Here is a 22,299-nt window from a genome sequence, read left to right as displayed (position 1 = left end):
TTTAGATGATGATTATGAGGATTTTGTTATGCATGATGGTGAGATACCTGGTAGAGATGAGTAGACATTGAGCATTCATGGCTTTGCTGAGAAAGAGTACCAGGCATAGCTAGATGCTTTTTCACATGAGGTTAAGGCAGGTAGTGCTTCACATGATTTGTCTAGCTAGTTGAAGGTGAACAAAGATAGTATTTTGACTTCATTATCTCATCATGACAGGATGTGGGATATGATAGAGGATCATATTCAGATAATTCAATTATAGGGTAGACATAAGGGAGTTCAAGAAAAGTCTTCTTGTGTTGACTTGTAGGCGATTAGGGAAGGAATGGGAATGATGAAGTTGAGTTATTTACATCTTCTATCAGATCGTGACCATCTTCTTAGCCTTATCGGAGACTATTCAGATGCCTTGAGGAGGAAGGAGGAGGAAGTTGACAAGCTTTCTCACGAGCTTGAGGACACTCGAGCTTCTTTGGTGAATACTCCATTGGCATTACAAGACTGGGAGAGACATGGGGATAAGCATGGCATGGAGTTGAGTTTAGTTTCATCTTGCACTCTTGATACTCAACTTTCTGTGAATGGTAGATCATACATGGTCATTGATAATATTGTGAGTTCATCTTGCATTCACATCCAAGATACAGGGACAATGTCAGACAGGTATGTGGAGTTAGTTGGTATTGGTCATATTACTCAGGTGAGGAGTTTTCTTGAGTTACCAGTTGATTATAGTTTATGGATATGGAATCGAGATTTTTATATTGGCATTTGGGATTTAGTTGACTGGAAATCTTTAATACTTTTTGGTAGCAGTGATTGTTTGGGTGCTATCATGGATTTGATTAGCAGATTGCATGGTGTTGTCTTTTCTTGTGCTAGGAGCTTATCCGATGTTGGTATTAGTTTTTATACACCAGTGTTGGGCTTTGTTCATATATCCAGTCGACCATTTTTGTTGGAATGTGTTGATGATCTTTCATATTTGGCAATGTGTATAGATGAGTCTTAGGATCATATTGGCATTGATGACATCCAAGAGGATGCAGTGGGCAGTTTTGAAGACTTAGTTTCCTTGGTGGTTTCTTTTGGTACAGAGGAGTTGGATAACAGTGCTACAATTTTTGATACTCCGTATGTTGATATGAGCTTTGGAGTTGATTTGCAAGATATGGATGGTAATACTCTAGAGACCAGTAACCTCGAGGATGCTCCTTTAGACAGTGCGTTAGAGGAGGTTTGTAGGATACAGTCTAGCCAGTGCCATCATGTGTCTAGTTAGTTTAGAGTTAGTGAGCGAGACATTGCTATCGCTTGCCAACATTTCGATGCTACTCATCAATTGTTAGCAGTTTATGGATGGGGTTCTCCTACTAGTGATGAGCATGGATGGAATTATCTTTCCTTGACAGAGTTCCACTCTTTATGGGAGGCTATCTGAATTTTGAGACAGGATTATATGCAGTTGGTAGCCGACAGAGATTATCTTATGGAGTGGGGCAGTACAACATATGATGCATTGTTGGCCAAGGAAGATGAGGTGAGTGAGCTTACTTAGCAGCTTGAGGTGACTTCTGAGATTCTTGAGAGTACACAATTGGATTTCAAGGAGTCACAGTTTCATTTGGCTAAGGTGACCATGGAGTCAGAGCAACTATAGTCTTTACTAGATTCTATACAGTCACAAGCTATGGTGTCTAGTGATTTGAGGATGTCCGTGGTCAAGATTGTCAGAGATAGTGGAGATGGGAATGCATCCATCCTTGATACTAACATTGGCATATCAGGTTCATTCCTACTAGAGTCAGGTTTAGTTGAGTTGGGTATTGTAGTAATTGTTGTGGTATACCTGACATGGTGGTGGCCTCTAGTACTAATGGCATAGAGACTAGAGATGTTGTATCAAAGATCATGTGTGATGTTGGTGAGCCGGCAGTTGGCATGGTTCCTACTAGTAATATTACTCCATTGGTAATGTCTTTGGAGGTAGTAGTCAATTCCAACTTGGTTAGTGATCGATTGCAGTTAGTTTCATTTGGATTACAGTCTGAGCCACTGACTAAGATTGGCGCATTCTATCAGCACTACACTATGAGGTATGCTCATCAATTTACCTTTGATGATCATGTTGATGAGATGATGATACAGAGATGTACTTTGGTTCCTAGTGCTTGTCATAAGTTATGGGATAGTTTGATGCCTCAGGACGAGAGTTGTGATGGATATGACATGGTCATAGGTTCTGCAGTTGACAGCTTGATAGTACGTGACTTAGAGTAGGAGTTTGGGAGTGATGCTTCAGCATTTGTTGTTATTGATTCTACTCCTTTGGCTATGACATCTCTTGACTTAGCTGGTGGTAACTCACAGTGGGTTGTATCACTTGTTCATGGAAAATTTGGTTTGGGTTCTATTTCTTGCTATTTATCTTTTAATGTCTTTTCACCATCAACAGTGCATAGGAGTTATGGTTATGAGATAGTGGCCGGTGATTTGCAGAGTTGTATTGACTGCAAGAGTTGTACAATGTGTGGATTCTCCATACTTGGTACAATTTCATTCGGGAGCATTCACCATTGTTGCAGAGTTGGATTGTACATTCCATATAGGCCAGTGGGATGCATTGATGGTATTTACTATGCTGGCAGTTTAATTTGTCCACTTTACTTGGGTTCTGATGTTCTAAGATTTTGTGTCTCGTGGGTTTTTGACTGTGGCAGTGGTGATTTTGGAGTTTGGTTGAGCTGTAATTGTCAGTTTGATTATGGATTCCTCTTGGTTATATTGCAGAGGATATTGCAAGAGCCTATGTTAATTGACAGTAGTATAGTTCATGACTACATTTGGGATCTAGGTAGATTGATTGGTTTATTGTTCAACCATTGCTTGAGGACAAGCAATATTTGGGAGGGGAGGACTTGTCATGTCCCTTTTCAAATAATTAAAAATAATAGTTTTTGCCAAAGGCAGGCATGCCCAAGAAGGTGAAGTTTCAAAAAAAAGGGGTTAATCTTTAGAAACCATTGGACTAATAAATGAAAATTATTATTAAAATGTGTTATATTAACCCCTCTTGGACGTGAGTTAGGGTTATGCCCTCTTTTAAGGGGTTTGGAGGCATTTTGGGCCCATTCCAAAACTTGATTTTTGTGCATTGCTTTGTTGTTCTTCAAAAGCTGCCAAACCTATGGAGAAAGAAACCCAAGAACGGGAGTTCGTAGGTTTCCAGGAAGGCTAAGGATGGGAGTTTGAAGCTGTTCCATATGCATGCTCATACAGAGTTTGCCTTTGTGCTGAACATTGCAGATTTGTGAGTTTTCGGGTGTGATTTTTGTAAGAGTTTGGTGTTTTTGGTTGAGTATTTCATATCAGTTTGGGTTGCTGCTATATATCAGACTTTTAGATGTTAAAATAGAGCTGAATATATGTATTTGGTCATGATTATACTTCTGTGATAGATTATTTGTTTTTTTTTGGTGTTTTCGAACTATTCTATGTTATTTTCGGGAGCTCGATGAGCATTGTTTTTATCCTCCATTTGATAGCTGTTGTGTAAATGTTATACAGATCTAGAAATATCATTTTGTAGGCTGTTATGCTGCTGAAATTTCTATAAGAATTTTCACTTTCAAATTTATTAATAATATGTGAAGCTGTGAAGTTTTTGGCACTATTTTCGACATACCCGATTTGGAGTTTATTGAGAAATTGGTAGATCTTTGAAATATTGGTTGTTTGATCTTAAAGATCTGATTAGAGGTTTGAAATATCATGTAAAATTAGAGAATGGGACATTTCAAAAATCTAGATCTAATCACCTAAGAATGTATAGATTTACCCTACAGTAGATATTTAATAGGGTTGCAAGCCCTAAGTCCACTAACAAAGAACCCATGATCATCATCAACTAATGAATTCAAAAGTGGTGGTTTTTAACACTGTGTTCTAGTGGTGCTATTAATAAGGCATATGAGACTACTTTGTGGGTAGATAGGAATCAACCACTTCCCCCTCCTATTTGGTGACACATGGGTAGTAGGAAAGAACAAATATTTCTATTTGTGTGTATTCACACATGCATTTGAAATTTATAGGTTTTCTTTTTAGCTATGTCATCAAATTAGAGGGTGAATCAAGTTTTACTAGTCCAACTATACAAGGATTACATATAAACTTGTGCATAGGGATAACAAGTTATAAGAGTAATAACTACATAATAATGGAAGAAGTTATATTGTGATGAATGTGAGGACACATTTGTGATTGAAAGTGGCATATTAAATAAACTAAAGTCTGAAGAGATGAGCCATGAGAATTGTGAACTAATGATTCTAGCATGTCACAAATATCCTGTGTAGTAGAGGATTTCAATTTAGACCAACTTCAGGTCATATATTGAATATTGTGGATGGTTGTCACCTATGGACATAATTGTTACCTTTGAATAGAAAAAAATAGCTATACCATGTGCATCTATGGCTTGTAATTTTTTTGATATAAGGATAAAAGATTTTATGAGATTTGAGTGCCAGAGTTAGTACTTATGGTAAGGACAACATCTAAGCAATATCTAAGTTTGAATGAATGAAGTTAAATCTAGGTTGTTTTCTAAGCTAAGATCTTGTATTTTTAGGTATTCATCTTCCTTTGTTCATAAAATCATAACACCAAATCTGCTCTTGAACAGGATGTTGATTTCTTGAATGCAACTATTTTCCTATTTAAATAACTTATTAAAGTTTGTATATGAAAGAGGAACAAAGGAAATATTGGGCTACATAGTATGAATGAAATCTAGATCTAATCACCTAAAAATGTATTGATTTACCCTATAGTAGATCTTTAATAAGATTGCAAGCCCTAAGCCCACTATCAAAGAACCCAAAATCTTTCAAATGCACCATCTCTCATCGTAGTCCCAATGCTAAACTACTATCTTTGACTCCTACATACCTGAAAATCATTGGTCTATAACACCAAATTTCTCTAAGGTATTTTGTCAAACAACTCTTGTGCACTGTTTAGATAACTACTATTTGCACACATGTTTACAAAGATAGTGACATCATAAATATTGGACTTGAATCCTCCGATAATAATTTCTCATGGATCCACTTTGCCTTCTCTAGATCTCCCATATAAGGAAATGCAAGCACTCCAATGGAAAAAGTGAATGACTTGATTTGATGCTAGCTTTATGCATTTTAAGAAATATTTCTAAGGCTCTCAAACCATGGCCATCCTTGGCACATGTTGATATCATAGTGTCAAATATCTATAAGGCACTTTGTCAAACAGTTCAAATATCCATATCCATGGTTTCCATACATATTTAACATAGCACAAACTACACTTGGCTCAGATTCAAAGCAAGATCTAATCACATATCAAACAACACTTGACTTGGATTCAAAGCCATATTGAATCACATGTTAAACCATATTTGACTTGGATTCAAAGCTAGATAAAACCACACTCAACTTGGATTCAAAGCTAGATTTACTCACTCGATCATGTAGAGACTAGAGACTTACCCTACGATAGAGCTTAGATAACGCTACAAGCCTTGATACCACCAGCAAAGCATCCAAAATCCAACATAATTTCTTTCAGGTGCATCGTCTCGTGAAATAGTTTCAATGCTAAATTTTCATCTTCGACTCGTGCATACGTAGAAATTATTGAATCTCATAACACCAAATTTCTTGCTGATATTTTGTCAAACACCTCTATGCTTTAAAATTTGGCATACATCTTTACAAAATCCGACCCCACATATGCACCTGCTTCGATGCTATTTCTTTTGACAAGTTTGTGATTCTCCTCGCATTTTTCTAAATTCAAAGTTCATGTGCATGCCTTCATAATAAAGGGAAAAGTAATTTTGTTGGGTTCTATACCTGCGCACTACATTTGATGAAACAGTTCAAACATTTCTTCAAAGTAAACATTGTTGGCACAAGTGTGATCCCTATGTTCCACACAAACCTGTTGAATGTCTCCATTTCATTCAAGAAAAGAAATGCATATCATACAATTCGGCTTCTACTAGATTTCATTTTTAAGCTCACTTTTGAAAATTTTCCTTAAATTTTCTTCAACAATCCTTATCCCAACATGATATCAGCATTGTAATTTGTATTACCGTATTGTGTTATGTCTTTGTTATGTAATTTAACGATCAAGTTTTACCAATCACCATACGCTCCTTTTTAATTGTTCGGAGACAGTTATTAGTTATTTTTTAAGTATCGAATCTTCCTTAATTAGTGATTCTGTCTCTTTGTGAAATCACAATTTGGTGAATAAAATCTACATATAAAGTTAACCACATCACCGAGATATTAAATAATTTGGATCCAAATCCTAGGCTAATCTCTAATTAGTTTACACACATTTGGTCTCAAATCGAGGTCCAATCACTAATGTAATCTACATACAGGACATAATTATTTTAAGATTTTTTGCTAGCATTTCCCTAACATTTCTTATTGGAAAATGTTATTTCTCTCTTATAATAAAATAAATTTTCCATAGGGTTGAGCATCGTGTACCATTTTATCGACATGTGTCTCCAACTACCCTCGTTTAGCCAACTATTTTATGTTTTAGGCTTTGTGACATGTGTTTTGATTTCAGAAAGAATTAGACTTTATGTTATAACATTTAAAATTAGGCTTGAAAGAGAGCTGAAGCCAATGATCTATCTTACATCGATGGTCCAAATCAATTCTTTGACAATAAAAATGATAATGTGAAAAGTGATGATGATCAAGTTGGCAAAAAAATAACACATTATTAATAGAATCTTAATAAATTGGTAGACTACAAGTACAATATACATTGTGCACTTGGCATGTGGGCCATAGACCACTTGTGACTCTCTAAATTCACCAAAAAAGTAAATATTCTCTCTGTGGAAATGACATATTAGCTAACTATATTAATATTTTGTGTTATATGAAATAATTAATTTTCCTCTTACATTACAAAAAAGTTTATGAGCAACAAAAAAATCCTCTACATTTATTTGCATACAAAAAAAATTTAATTTGCGACAACTATTTTTAAATTTTAATATGGAAAGGAAAATTTTGCCAATAGAAAATAATTTTCTCATTTGCCTTGAATGAAAAAATCACCCTTGATTAGAAACTTTTCCTACACATTTAATGTTAAATTCACCAACATTTCACATATTTTACTCAAGAGAGTTTTCTTGAAGTTATCCTTCTCGGAGAATAATCCCTAAAATGAGAATATTTTTTGGGTTTATGAGGTGGCCACAACCATTACAAGTCCAAAGTCAATATGGTGATAAAAATATTATCCAAAAGCACAAGATTAAAATTCGAGGGTATCTTTTTTGTAGAGTATACCATTAAACTTGAAAAAACTTAATTATCAATATTGGAAGAAAGTGATGTGTTATTACTATTGAAATAAGATGAATATATAAATTTAAATAAACATAGCACAAATATAAAGTAATTTTAATGTAGAGTTGTTCATATAAGTAATTATCAACATTGTAAAAAAAGGATGTGTTATCACTCTTGAAATAAGATGAATGTATATAAAATAATTAATTAAACTAGATACTAAGAAGTTAAAAAATAGAATGAATTTAAATAAACATAATACAAATACAAAGTAATTCTAAGTGGAGTTGTTCACATAAGAAATTCCAAACTACTTAAATATAGGATCATTTAGGTAATTAACAATTTAAAAGTGACACTATACAAATTGAATGTGTTACATACACAACTAAATCTAAATAGACAAATCTTTAACGAAAAGAGGGGTGAATTTTTTATTAAATATCAAAGAGAGCTGAACAACACAAGAAACAAAGAGAACTACATAGCTTTATCCTAGTCCACAAGTTGAACCAACATCTGAGATAAATCAAGGGGAAGCATCCTAAGATCAAGAATGTTCCAAGCTAGCCCCTACTCAGAGGCCCATTTAGCTAGACAATCAGCCACACCATTCCACTCATAAGGGATATGCATAAAGGACACATAATCCAGAGAAATGCATAATTGAATGATATGTTGAATAACCATAGCCAAATACCAATCCACATGCACAAGGTTCTTATTATGCAATAAGTTCACAACCACCTGCGAGTCAGTCTCATAGATGATTCTTTTCTAGCCACGTAGACAACACTATTCCACTGCAACCAAGATAGCCAAGGCTTCCATGAGGTTATTAGTATGGTAACCCTTATATATAGAAAATAGAAACTTGATATCAACAAAACTATCACGCCCAACTCCCCCAATACCAATCAGACCAGGATTTCCCTAAGAAGAACCATCAGTGTTGATTTTAAGAGTTCTCGCCTTAGGAGGAGACCAACGTCCCTGACGATTAACATGCTAAGAGTGTTGCTTAGCTCTATTCCTAGAGTGGGTGTGGGGGATCGAGGGAGTGAAGCCCTAAAGAGGAAAGGAGAGGCGAGAGTAAATACCAGCATCAATAGGATCCAAACCCCCACCAATGTCACATTTAGCAAGGAGTGTTTCTTGAAGAGAATTAACAATTCTCCCCCACAGGTGCCTAATCTCAAACTACAAATCATGAAAGATCCTCCTATTCCTCTCAAGCCAAACATGCCATAAAATAATGGAAGGGTTGATAGTCCAAGCAACTTGAAGAAAAGAAGTCTTAGAAGGGGAATGGCCCAAACGGTCCCAGAATTTAGACAAAGAGGACACATGCCAAAACATGCATCCCCACACACTCCACCAGAGGTGCCAAATCTGTTTCGCAAAGGGGCACTGGAAAAAAAGGTGAGATATAGTCTCTTCACTATTGTGGCAGAGAACATAGATGGAAGGCCCCTGGAAGCCTCGCTTGCAGAGATTATCCCAAGTGAGACAACAATTGTAAACCAAAATCTAGAGGAAAAAGTTACACTTAGGCCATGAAAAATTATTCCAAACTTTCTTCCACCAAGAGACCTCCACCTCACCAAAAGTTGCTTCGTTAGCGCAAGGTACCTAGAAGAAATAGAATACTTGCTAGAAGAAGCACCTCCCCAAGACAAAACATCAGGTTCTTGCAATGAAATGCACTCCCTAGAAGCCAGTATCTGAGATAGTTCTAGTTGATCTCCCAGTGAGCCACCCAAAGGCCAATCAGAAGAATTTTTCCTTCTATAACCCACAGCAAGGCCCAGGTTAAAAGCCTCCTTATAATGAGCCACCTTATTCCATCTAGAAGAAAGGAAAGAATCGCAAAGATCCTGGAAGTGAGGATGAGAGGAAAGGAGAGGAGGATGCCCATTCCAAGAATCACTCCAAAATAGAGCCTCAGTGCCTCTGTTGCAGATCCAAAATAAACTTCACTTTACTAGATGAGCACCAATTTTGAGGGTATTCCACACCATAGAGCCTCTTCCCTCAAGAAAAAACTTGGAAACTTCTAAAGGTTCAACACCTGGTAAATACTTGTGTGACAGGATACGGGCCCAAAGCTAAGACTGACTAGTACACCAATGCCAATAGAGATTGGCAGCAAGAGCTTGACTGCACAAGATAGCAGACCAAAGGCCAAAGCTTCCTTTTTTTGACCTGCAAAAAGTATCCCAATTGATGAGGCTCCATTTGGTATGTTGCAAATTGCCACTCCAAAGAAATTTATGAGAGAGGGCATCAAATTCTTTAAGAAAATACACTGGGGCAGCCTGAACCATGCTTTTGTATATGGGAAGAGCCTGAATTATAGATTGAAGGAGTGTCACCCTACCAGTAGTAGAGATCCACCTATGAGTCCAATTATTGACCCTTTGTTAAATTTTTCCAAGAAAGCTTTGCCAAAAAAGCCTAGGCTATCTACCCACCACAATAGGGACCCCTAAGTAAGTCAGAGGGAGAGACATAATCTGAAATCTCAAGATATTAGCAATCCTCCGCTGGATCGGCTAAGTAGTGTTGAAGAAAAAAATAGAGGACTTGTGGTCATTAATTTTTTTTCTAGAGACAACCAAATAAGTATCCAAGGTGAGCTGAAAGGCTTTAGCTTCCTGAATCTGAGCTCTCCTAGTAAGGGTAGTATCATGAACAAACTAAAGGTAAGAAAGAGCAGGAAAACCATTTCTCCATTTCCATCCTTGAATCAAATTTTGGGAAACATGAAACTTGAGAAGTCTACCAAGTCCCTTAGCCATAATGATAAACAAATAAGGTGAGATGGGATCTCCTTGATGAAGACCTCTAGAAGCCCCAAAAAGCTCTGTCAGTTCACCATTAAGAAGGACCGAGAAGGAAGGAGTAGTAACATAGCTAAGAACCCATCTAACCCAATCTTGACTGAAGCCAAAAGAAAGAAGAACTTTCTGCAAGAAATCCCAATTGACTTTGTCATAAGCCTTACCCATATCAAGCTTAATAAACATAGCACATTCCCTAGAAGTACACATAGAGTGAATAGCTTTAGAAGCAATAACCACCCGATCCAAAAAAAAATTCTTGCCACAAAACCCCCTTGTTCCTCAGAGATAACCATAGGAAGGCAAACCTTAAGCCTCTCTACTAGGAGCTTAGTGATGATTTTATAGACTACATTACAAAGAGAAATAGGCCTAAAAAAGTCTGGCTGATTAGCCTCTTCCTTCTTTAGAATAAGGACTAAGAAAGTAGCATTCAAGGCCCGAAGCATTTCTTTGTTGGAAAAGGACTCCTGAACCACATCCAAAAGGTCATGATTTATAATGTCCTAAAATTCTTGAAAGAATTCAACAAGGAAACCATTTGGCCTCAGAGCTTTTCCCTTCCAGAGAATCATTGATCTCCCTAGTCACAATAGAGGGAATACAAGACAATATAGTATTCTCCTCAATCTCTATTGGAGGTAAATCATCTGAAAAAAGAGTAGCATAAAATTGAATAGCTTCCCTAGAAATAGCTTGAGAAGAAGTTAGACGTGTCCCATCAGAAGTAACAAGAGAAGAAATGTAACTCCTATTACATCGAGCCTGCACAGATTTATGGAAAAATGTAGTGTTCTTTTCCCCTTCTTGAAGCCAGTCAACTCAATCCTTTTGTTTCCAATAAATTTCTTCTCTAAGATCCCACTCAGCTAAATCAGCAAAAGCTTTAGACTCTGCAATGCAAAGAGCTTTTGAAAAACCTAGATCCTGAATCTACCTAGTAATAACATCAAGATGATCTTGAGCCCTCTTCCTCATAATATGGAGATTACCAAAACCATTCCTATTCCAATGCTTCAACTTCCTTTTAAAAAATAGAAATTTTTTAGAGAAGGAGAACATAGCAGTGCCATAGGCTAGGCCTCCTTGTCTCACCATACCAAAACAATTCCTATTCCAATGCTTCAACTTCCTTTTAAAAAATTGAAGTTTTTTAGAGAAGGAGAACATAGCAGTGCCATAGGCTAGGCATCCTTGTCTCATGAAGAGAACAGTCTTGAAGCCACATCAACTGGAACTTAAAGGGAGGGTTCTTGGGGACAACAACATAACTAGTTGTGAGCTTAATAGGCTAGTGATCAGAACCTCTCCAATCAAGGATTTTAGAAGAGAGCGAAAGAGAACCAGAATTCCAAAAGTAGGAAATAAGGAACTGTCCAATCTTTAAAAATTTAAAAAATAAAGATATTCTTAGATATATGGATTTATTTTGATTAGGTTATGATAAAACATTGATGTTTTTCTTAACATAAATGATTAACAAGAACCTATCTTTCATATGTCATTGACACTATTGAACAAATTTCCTATAATAAGTTATAAATTTATTTAATTTAATTAATTCATATTATAATAATTCTTTATTGAATATTTTATAGTTAGAAATTATAAATTAATGGTAAAAATTATTATTAATATTACATTTTACATTCATTTTTACAACATAAATAAGGTGTATATTTAACTGAGTAAAAATAATATTTGTAAATATAATTTACACCAATTTATATTGAGATATTGAAAAATCAAAGAATAAGTGACATAACAATAAAATCTCATTAACAAGTAAAATGATAAAATGGATAAAGAAAAAATTTCCATTGATAAATGCTTTAAAACTTAATATCATATATATATATATATATATATATATATATATATATATATATATATATATATATATATATATAAGATTTGTGGATTAAATAAAAAATTTAAAAATCACAACTTTAAGTTATGTTGGAAATGTTAGGTTCATATAAATAAATGTACAAAAATAAAAGTAACCTCTTACATAAATAATAGAATACATATTTGAACTTAAAGAGAAATACAATTTGCAATAATCTATAGTCTCAATTCTTTAAACCTACCTTATAAGTTGGCTATGTGGTAATGAATTCATGAATAAATAATGTTACATAATTATGTAATATAAGTTAGAATGTTAATGACACTATATGATATATTATGATTAGTCTCAGTTTTAAATGTGTAAGTGAAATGTTTAAGACTTCAATTTGATGTATGAAATAAGTGGAAGGGAACCACCATTCCAAAGATTGAATTTAAAAATGAAAGTTTGAAGTGTTCTCAACATTTTCATGTTAGTTAAGTAGATCATTTAAACACATTATTGCAAATAACCTATTGAGAAAAAAGAAGAAGATGAAACTAAAGGGAATTAATTCTTGTGAATATTTGTGCAAATGAAAGTGAGTCTGAAACAAATGTGAAAGCTCTTAGGTGTAAATATGTAACTCATTACATAAAGTTATCACCTATTGTATGAAAAAAATCTTTGAAGTTCTATTTTATTGTTGTGTGTAAATTGACATAATGATTTTTTTGTTGAAGCCCAAATAATAGTATTGAAACTTTATTTTTTTAAAATAAATACTAATATCTTATTATCAAATTTGAAACTTATATTAGTAAAAATTTAAGAAATAAAGTGAAATACTACATTAAAAAACTTTAAAAAAATGTAAATATGAGGAGTTCATAAATACATTTTGATGAGTTTGAGTGCATACTAAGGACATTTTTAGTTCATTTCTATTTCAATATTAGTTAATAGGAGATTAGTTCATTTCTATTTCAATATTAGTTAATAGGAGATTCAAGGAAGTTAGCTAACAATAATCTATTCATAAAATAAAAACTCCATTGGTGAGCAATAAAAGTTATAATTTTTTTAAAGAATGTATTAATATGATTAAAAATATTGATCATTGATTTAGTCATTTTCTTCTAGGTGACTAATTTTTTAGTCATTTATTTGATTATTTATTTAGTTACTTATCTTTTTCCAACCTTGTCATTTTACCTGATGACCAAATTAGTTATTTATGTAGTCACTTGTACTTATAAATTATAAAATTTAATCAATTTTAGTTACGTGACTAAATATTTTAATCATGTGACTAAAAGTTCTGGTCACATGGTCATTTATTTGTCAAAATTTTACTAGTGACCAAAACCATGAAAATTTTAATAAAGAACAACGTAACTAAAGAAAAAAACCTAAAAAAGACAATATTAAAGTGGAAGGAACTAGACTAATTCTTCCACCTTATCTTTCATATCTTGTTGAATATCTTTTATCTTCTTTGTGACCTATATGATGTCTTTGTGGTTGATATGAGTCTCTTTCTTCATCTTCTTTTTTTTTGTTGAAATAGGTATGTTTTTCTAGGATCGACCTCAACATCATCCTTCTTAGAATCCTCTAGGTTGAGCACAAGCTTCACCTCATTTTCCTGATCCATGTGACTCAAAACCTTGCTCATAAACTTGATCATATTATCTAGAAAATTATGGCATCTATTTTGTGCATCTTTAGTCACTTTTTCCATTTTTTCAGTCTTCTTCCTCATCTCTTATATTTTCTCTAGGTTCCCCTTCTTCTCAACCAACTTCTCTTTCTACCCTTTCTCATCCATTTTACTTTCAATGTCATCCATTTTCCCTTCTAATGCTCTATATTTTAAATTCAAAATATAGATGGAATCAAAGGTCCACTAGTCCAAATGTATGGAATACAAGGAAACCACTTTAGTATTATGTTAAATGCTATGGGGAGGATCGACAACTAGGTCTTTCATGTCATCCTCAGTCAACTTAATAATGAACTACTCATCATCCACCACTTACAACATAGTAATTCTTTCCTTCCTCTTCTCTTTTTTCACCCAAAATGATTTTTCCCTTATATTAAGCTATTTCATTCTTGGATATAGGACTTCAGTCTCCATCCCTTCAATATATCTTCAAGAGAAATACACATCATGATTAATTGATTCTTCATAACAAAAAATCCTAATCAATTATTGAGGTTCTTCATCATTTAATTTATTCTGAAGAGACATTTTTCTTTAATATTTGTAGCCATAGGGGAACTTAACTCATCTCGAGTTACCTGAGAATCTTTATCTTTTATCACTAGAGATATTACCTCATGTTGATCCAAAGACAAAAATAGTGGGGAACTCAATACATTGCCACCTCTAATTGTTTTTTTTCCATGAACTCATAATTTTATACTTCTTTTGAGTTATCCATTTTCATCTCCACTTTCCCCTACCTTTCAATCTCACCTCTCTCTACTTCATACTCACTATATTCTTCATTTTTAGAGATAAGTTTAGTGTAATTAACCTTATCCTTCATCATTTTGTTAGTATTAGGGGAGTCCAACCATCATTCCCCCTAAAATTGTTTTGTCTTTCCCCATTATTTTTGTTGAACCCAACTTTTAACTATTGTGTTTCACCATTTTCTTTGGACCTAGGTTAGGGAAAAATTTATCAACATAAGTATATATCATCCTCATCAAACCCTTGTGTATGATGGGTTTTTTGGGATTGGACCTTAAAGAATTTATAACATGTGAGCAGTGATAAGTTAGTGTGGGTTGAACGTATCAATGGAAGATAGAAAGCTAAAGATGAGCACAAATTGCTAATGGATAGGAGTGTAGGTGATGGTAAGAGGGAACCTTTTTTTTGTTGGAATAATGTAGTACTTCCCAAAGTAGGGGTGTTCCTTTAGCTGGCTTTAGGTAATAAGATTCTCATGGGAGATAGACTTTAAATGTTGGGTATAGAAAATAATTTCCCTAGCGCTCTTTATGGAAAGTGTTTTGAAGACACTAATCATTTGTTATTAAATTGTGTGTTTTTTCAAGAATGTTGGGCATGGGTTACATGGAAACTAAGTTGGGTAGGCCCTTTTCCCTCCTCATTAACTCATATGGTGGAAAGTTAGCCTTTGATGCAAAGCTCCTTTTTTGTTGAGATTCGGAGGATGGTACCTTCAACTGGAGGTGGAGCATTTGGTGGGAAATAAATAAAAAGATCCTTAGGAGAGAGTATACGAAAGTGGAAAAGATATTGGTATTAATTAAAAAATTATTATTTAAATCCATTAATGGTTTTAGACATAGAAATAGATTTATATCCTCTTCATTCTCAATAATTGGAAATTAAGAAAAAATCATTTCAAAGGGGTGCTAGTGTTGAATCAGTCAAAGAAATAATCTAGGAAGCTAGTTAAATGGGTGAAATTGAGTCCACCTCTTATCAAATTAAATTTTTATGGTGGTTCAATGAGTAACCTGGGTAGATCTAGGTTAAGTGTGGCAGTTGGAGATCATGAGGGGATAAATTTAAGTGCATATTACTTGACAAGTTTGATGGATCATGTAATGTGGTAGATGCAAACGATTTATTGGAATGTGTTAGGTTCACATTTCTTTTGGGATTTTTAAAGATTTCATTAAAGGATATTCCCTACCCATTATATTGGCTTTGATCCATAATAAGATAATCTATTGGGAATTACAATATGTTCTTCAGGAGGTTTGGAGATCACTGCCAAGATTTCAAGCATAGACAATAACTCATTGTTTTAGAGGGCAAATATGGTGACATGTTGGTTTTCTTGTTTTGGGAACCTATTATACAAGGTTCTATTGTACTAGATGGATAAGATTTAATAAAATAGTTAGTAATCATGGTTGTCCAACATCTTGACAAAGGAGATTCATTTTCAAAATTAACAGGGAAGAGGGTAGATTTCATATTAATGGGATTCATATCTATTACACAATGCTATTTGGGATCCTTTGGTATGATCATTTTAGTGTTAGCAAGTTTTTTTTTATCATCATCTATAGTAGTTACTATGGTGTTCTTTGTGATTGAAGTGTTGTTGTCTTCCTTCTTGTAGCAACTTCCATTTTTCTTCTGTGTGATGTAGTAGTTACTAGGGTGCTCTTTGTGATTGAAGTGTTGTTGTCTTCCTTCTTGTAGCAACTTCCATTTTTCTTTTGTTTCTTTATCAAGACATAAAAATAATATCCATAGCCAACAATTTTGTGGTTTTTGTCTACATGGGCTCTATAATGGATAGTGGCGTTATCTTCAACATGTTAAACAAAGAGTGGAAGGGAGAGAGCTTTTTATCTAATTATATGTATGGAAATCATATATAGCTTAAAAGTTTTGATTTGAAGATTATCTCAAGTATAAAAATTTGTTGGTTAAGAAGGCCTTTGACCTTTTGGTAAACAAATATAATAGTAATCTATTTTCTTAAGTTTTTCACCATTCTATGTTAATTTTTTAATTTATTTCACTAAAGTATTTTATTTTTTAAATTAAATTTTAAATAAAAACTTTACTGATAAAAACTACATCCATTTCTTTTATATTTTTGTATTTTTATATATTCACTTTTAAAAAATAATTATAGTACACTTTAATGTATGACCATCATATGCACTGTAATATATGTTTTTTCTTTTCCAATATCATCTAAGACTTTTGAAACATGATACAAACAATTCATTTAAATAAATATGTATTAATACAAGAATCTTAAACAAGTACTCGATAGTGTCTAATACTTACCTTAGAAGAAATCATTGTAATAAAATCAAATATTTAAATAATATATTTATTTTAAAACTTAAAGTAAATTATTTAGAAAGATGAGTAGAAATAAATAATTATATTAGAATATAAAAAAATTTCAATTGTCATAAAATACATGTTGGTATTTTTTTCTTTATAGAAAATTGAATAATATTTTTATATAAGATTTAGTAATGTATGCTATGGCATAAATGAATCAAAAAATTATTAGAAAGTAGATGCAAAATCATTTAGTTGTCATTGTAATGGACAATTATGTTATAATCTAAATTTAAAACCACTAATAGTAATATTCAAACTTGTTATATTAAAACTGGTGATAAAATTGAAAATAAGTAAATAATATTCAAATAGAAGAAATTTTTTAATTATCGCAACCTCCAAAAATTAAGGTTAAAAAATTAGTTTAAAAAATATAATGTAAAAAATTAGCATGTAGTGTTTAAAAAATACATTATTATATAAAAATACCAAATAAAATGAATTCTAATTGGTACACAAGAACTTATTTAATTACAATAATTAGAATAATCAAATACCATGCATATTTAGAAACAGAACCCTTCAAAATCTAGAATATTTTTGCATTAAATGAAAGTGCAAATATGCATTGATCACCAGCTATAAAAGATAAAATAACTATTAAGAATCATACACCTACAAGAGAGTGGTCTCCTATTATAAATGTATTTCACTTTGGGAAAGCCTTGTTAAAATCCTTGTACAATTCCATTACACTTATACATTGTAATTACTATGGAGTAACTACAAAAGAAAAATTGTAAGCTCTAAAGTAACACAATTAAAAGGAAGAGAAGTGGAAATTGAAAAAAAAAAAGAATTCTACATGAAAGACACCATTTATCTTCTTTACAAATATTTCTTGTCCTTAGATAGATCACTTGGATTTCTATTTTAAAATAGAGTTGAGGATGTATCTCCCTTATGAAAATGCATTTTGTAGAGAAAAAATGAATAGTTTAACAAAATTTGTGCCCTTATAGCCTCTCATAATTGATGTATTTGATCTCTTTGTTGCCTCAACAACTACATTATTTAATTATTTTATGATATATTTCTAATAAATTTTAGATATGGATGGTGACATTTTACATGGCTTGGATTGTGTGGTGGTTGAACCTTCTAGTTGAAGGAATGACTATGCTTCATATTGCTAGCAAACTAGAAAGAATCCAAGAAGAGGTTAGAGGATGGAGAAAATCTTCATTTGGGAACATTTCCAAGGAGAAGAAGCTGGAATCTTTTCAAAATTATTTGGCATACGGTAATGCTAGCACTAAACATCAACAGGAGGTGAGGGAATATCAAGATAGGTGGAAGACCTTTTTGAATCTTGAGGAGATCTTCTAGAAGCAAAGATCTAGGGTGCAATGGTTGGAAGAGGGTGATCAAAATATGACCTTCCATAAATCTGTGTCAAGGAGAAAATAGAGGAACACCATTAACCTCCTAGTTGATGATAATGGTTAGGAGATAATGGAAGCTAAAGAGTTAGAGGTTTGGACCAATAGCTATTTCTAGGAAATCTACAACTCCCCCTCTATTTAGGTTAGACATAGTATACAAGAGGTTTTTTTAAGACCAATTTATCTAGTGGTAAATAACCAAATGAATGAGGCCATGAATGGTAAGATCAAGAGGAAGAGGTAAGAAAGGTAGTGTTTAACATGAACCAGTACGAAGTGCTAGGTCCTGATGGTTTCCCCCAATCTCTTTTAGGAATTCTGAGATATTGTTAAGTATGATGTAGTTCACATGGTGAATGACTTTGTTAGAACTTTTAAGTTACTGAAAGGAACTTAAATAGACATTCATAGTACTAATACCTAAGATGGAGGACCCTAAATGTCAGAAAGATTTCAAACCCATTATTCTTATCAACACAATCTATAAAGTTCTTTCTAGGCTTATGTTCAATCATATCAAGCTCCACTTCATAAGTTTATAGGAAAAAACTAGAATGGTTTTGTGCTAGGGTGACAAATTCTTGATGTGGTCATAACCATTCATGAGGTAATACACTCTATGGAGAGGAGCCTAAACCTAGCTATGGTCCTTAAACTTGATATATCTAAAGCTTATGACAAGGTTAGGAGAGAATTTATGTTGGATATCCTAACTAAAGTTGCCTTGAATGATAATTTTATTAAAATTACTAGGATAGCTATGAACATTGTCACATTTTCTATTCTAGTTAGCAAGGCCCTTGACATATTTTTATCCTCCTCACAAGGTCTATGTCAAGGTGGCTCCCTATCACCTTACCTATTCATCATTGTGGTGGTGGTGCTAAATAGAAGCTTAGTGGCTATGGGTAACTCAAGCATAATAAAAGGAGTCAAACCTACTTCTGTGTGCCCCCCACAAATTATCAAACAATTTGTTGATGACACCTTCTTATTTGGAATCTCTTTTATCCATAGAGCTAGGGATTGAAAAGAACTTTTGAATCAATATGAGGAGATCTTAGGTCAATGCATGAACTATCAAAAAAGAAAAGTATTTTTTAACAAAGACTATAGTTTGAGAGATAAGGTGACCATGATATTGGGTTGTTAGGAGGCTAGACTTTTAGACACATACCTTGGTCTCCTATTCACAATTAAAGAAGTTTTTAATCAATATTGGAATGGCCTAGTTGAATGCTTTCAAAGAAATATGGTGGGTTGGAAGGGAAAGATCTTGAGAAACACGGGGAAACTCCATAATCTTTTATCCTCTTTGTAGAGTATTCCAATATACTTCCTCTCTAATTTTAAACTCCCTGGTAGATATAGAGATATACTTAAAAAAATCCAGAGGAATTTCTCATGGTCAGGTTCTATAGAGAAATCTAGGATGAGCTTGGCGAGATGGGAAAAATTTTTTCATCCTAAGCCCCTTTGGGGATTGAATATTTGGAGGATACGATTCATGAAAAAGGACCTCCCAACTAAGGTTGGCTAGAGACTAATCAAATACCTAGGTAGTTGGTTAAATATTGTGAAGGCTAAATATATGGTAGGGGACTTGATCTGTCACTTTCTCTAGACCCATCCTCTTACCCAACATTCAAAAATTTGGAAAAATGTGATGCACACCCAAATAATTTTAATGAAGGGTACTCACTGGGTGGTGAGCAATGGTAGTAGCATTGACTTTTGACAAGACCGATGAATTTAAGACAACCCCCTCATGCACTCTAAATTCCAACCCTTGAGAGAGGATTTCAATAAATAAATTGACACTCTTATTCAAAGCTATATCACTGCAGAAAGGAAATGGAAAATAATTCATAATATTGAAGGGATAGGGCTTACTTTGGAGCTCTAAAATCTTGTTCAAAGTTATAGGATCTCGTCCACCCTGATTGGTGACTCTTTGGTCTAGAGACTTACCCCCTTAGGAGAATTCATGGTGAAATCTTCTTATCCATATTTTCTTGGGGAGGATAGGCCTGTGGGAAATTAGAGGAAGGTATGGCACCCACAAATCCTACCAAAGATAAATTTCTTTTGGTGGATGATGTTACACAAGAATATACTAACCATTTTCAATCTTCAAAGGAGAGGCTGCCAAGTAGCTAATTGTTGTGTTTTATTTTGGAAAGAAGTGGAATCTATCCCACACCTTATCATCCATTGCCCTTTTGTGTTTGAGGTTTGGAGGGGAGTCCTTGTACTATAGGAAGTCTAGTGGTGTGCTAATGAAAACTTACACCAATTTGTTCACTGGGATGAGCTAACAGATCACCCTTATCTCAAAAGTCTATGGTGCATTATCCCCTCATATGTCTCATGGAAAATCTAGAAGGATCATAACAAAAAAATCTTCAAGGAGAAAGCCACTACTAGTTTTTGCAAGACTTAGTAGATTATTAGACTCTTAAAGGAATGTAGTAGGATCTGGCAATGGAAGCCCCACCCCCCTTAAACTGCCCAAGAAGACTTGATATGAAGTAGGCTTTTTCTTGGAACTTAGGCCCAATGGTGGCATAGTTTGATAACACCAAACTTATGGCCAAGCCTACAACAATGTAGCATCCCATTACTAAAATTTGGTTAAAACTTAATTTTGATGCTTTGGTTGTGGTTGGTACCATTGTAGTCAGGGGTGTCCTATAGAATACTATGGGGGAGTTGGTGGTCATTTACACTAGGAACTATATAGGGGGTTCAAACAATGAAATGGAAGCCTGAACCCTTCTATGGGGATTGAGAATTGCAAGAGTCAAAGGAATTAACAGATTGGCAATTGAGGGGGATTTGATGTTGATTATCAAAGTGGTTTAACGAGAGGGTCATAGTAGTTGGAAGATCAAAATAATAATAGAAGAAATTTGCAAGTTGATGGAGGGGTGCCAAGAGATCCACATGGGCCACATTTACTATGAAGGAAATGGAGTGGTGGATGTGTTGAAAAAATTTGGACATAATGCTAAACAAATTGTTGAATGGGAGGATGTCAACCAACTTCCATCATCAACTCAAGTGATGATGGAATGTGAGCATACTTCGCATAAGGAAGTATGAGTCATTTCGATAGATGACATGCCTTTATGAAGTCACGTGGGTGGGAAGGCTAGTGGATTTGTTTTCATAAAGTTGATTTTGGGCAAGATAGTGTGAGCATTTTTCTTTTATGATCCCCTCACAGTGGTCTTTAAATATTTTGAAAAAAGGACAAGTGGCATCATTATGTTCAAATGTGGTGAACCTCAAAACCGAGATGACAAGGAAACTTTTGTCAAATCCCACTTCAACTATATCTGGTGATGGTTTAAATTAGAGGGAAAGGTATTGATCACACATGCCACAGAGAATGGTTTCTCATATTCAAGGAAGCCTTGTGATCTTATAATGGGTTTATTTTTGCCTTAACATTTCGGCTTGAGTGTGATTTATTTAGCTTTTTATGGCTGCCACTGTAGGAAGAGGATGTTGGAAAACTATGAGAAACTGCTGGTCAAGCTTGGTGAAGAAATGGGTGCCAATGACTACATTGAACCAATAGAGATCGAGGAGTACATTAGGAAGAGTGAGGCCACTTAAGTTTATCTTTGGGAAGGATGCCTACTTCCATTTATGGAAGGTATGGAAAAGCATGATGAGCACATCTCAATGCAACTCATAAATTTCTTGAATGATAGGAATGTTAACATTAATGGAATGTTGTTTGAAATTATAGAGGAAATGGTTGCTAGGGTTGGTGGGTTTCCCATGGAAGGAAAGAATTAGCATAAGAAGGCCAGGGTGGAAGATGAAACTAATTTAAGAAAGTTTTTTAGACCTAATCAGGAGCTGGTTCACACGATCTTCTTACACCCTAGGATGTGATCTATTACAACATTATGGGGTATATTACCCTTGAATATTGGTCACAAGTGTTGTATTACTACAATTTCCCATTTCT

Source organism: Cupressus sempervirens, chromosome 10 (assembly GCF_028749045.1).
Source record: "Cupressus sempervirens isolate cs-2001-9-10 chromosome 10, ASM2874904v1, whole genome shotgun sequence".
Lineage (NCBI taxonomy): Eukaryota > Viridiplantae > Streptophyta > Pinopsida > Cupressales > Cupressaceae > Cupressus > Cupressus sempervirens.
This window is presented reverse-complemented; position numbering follows the sequence as displayed.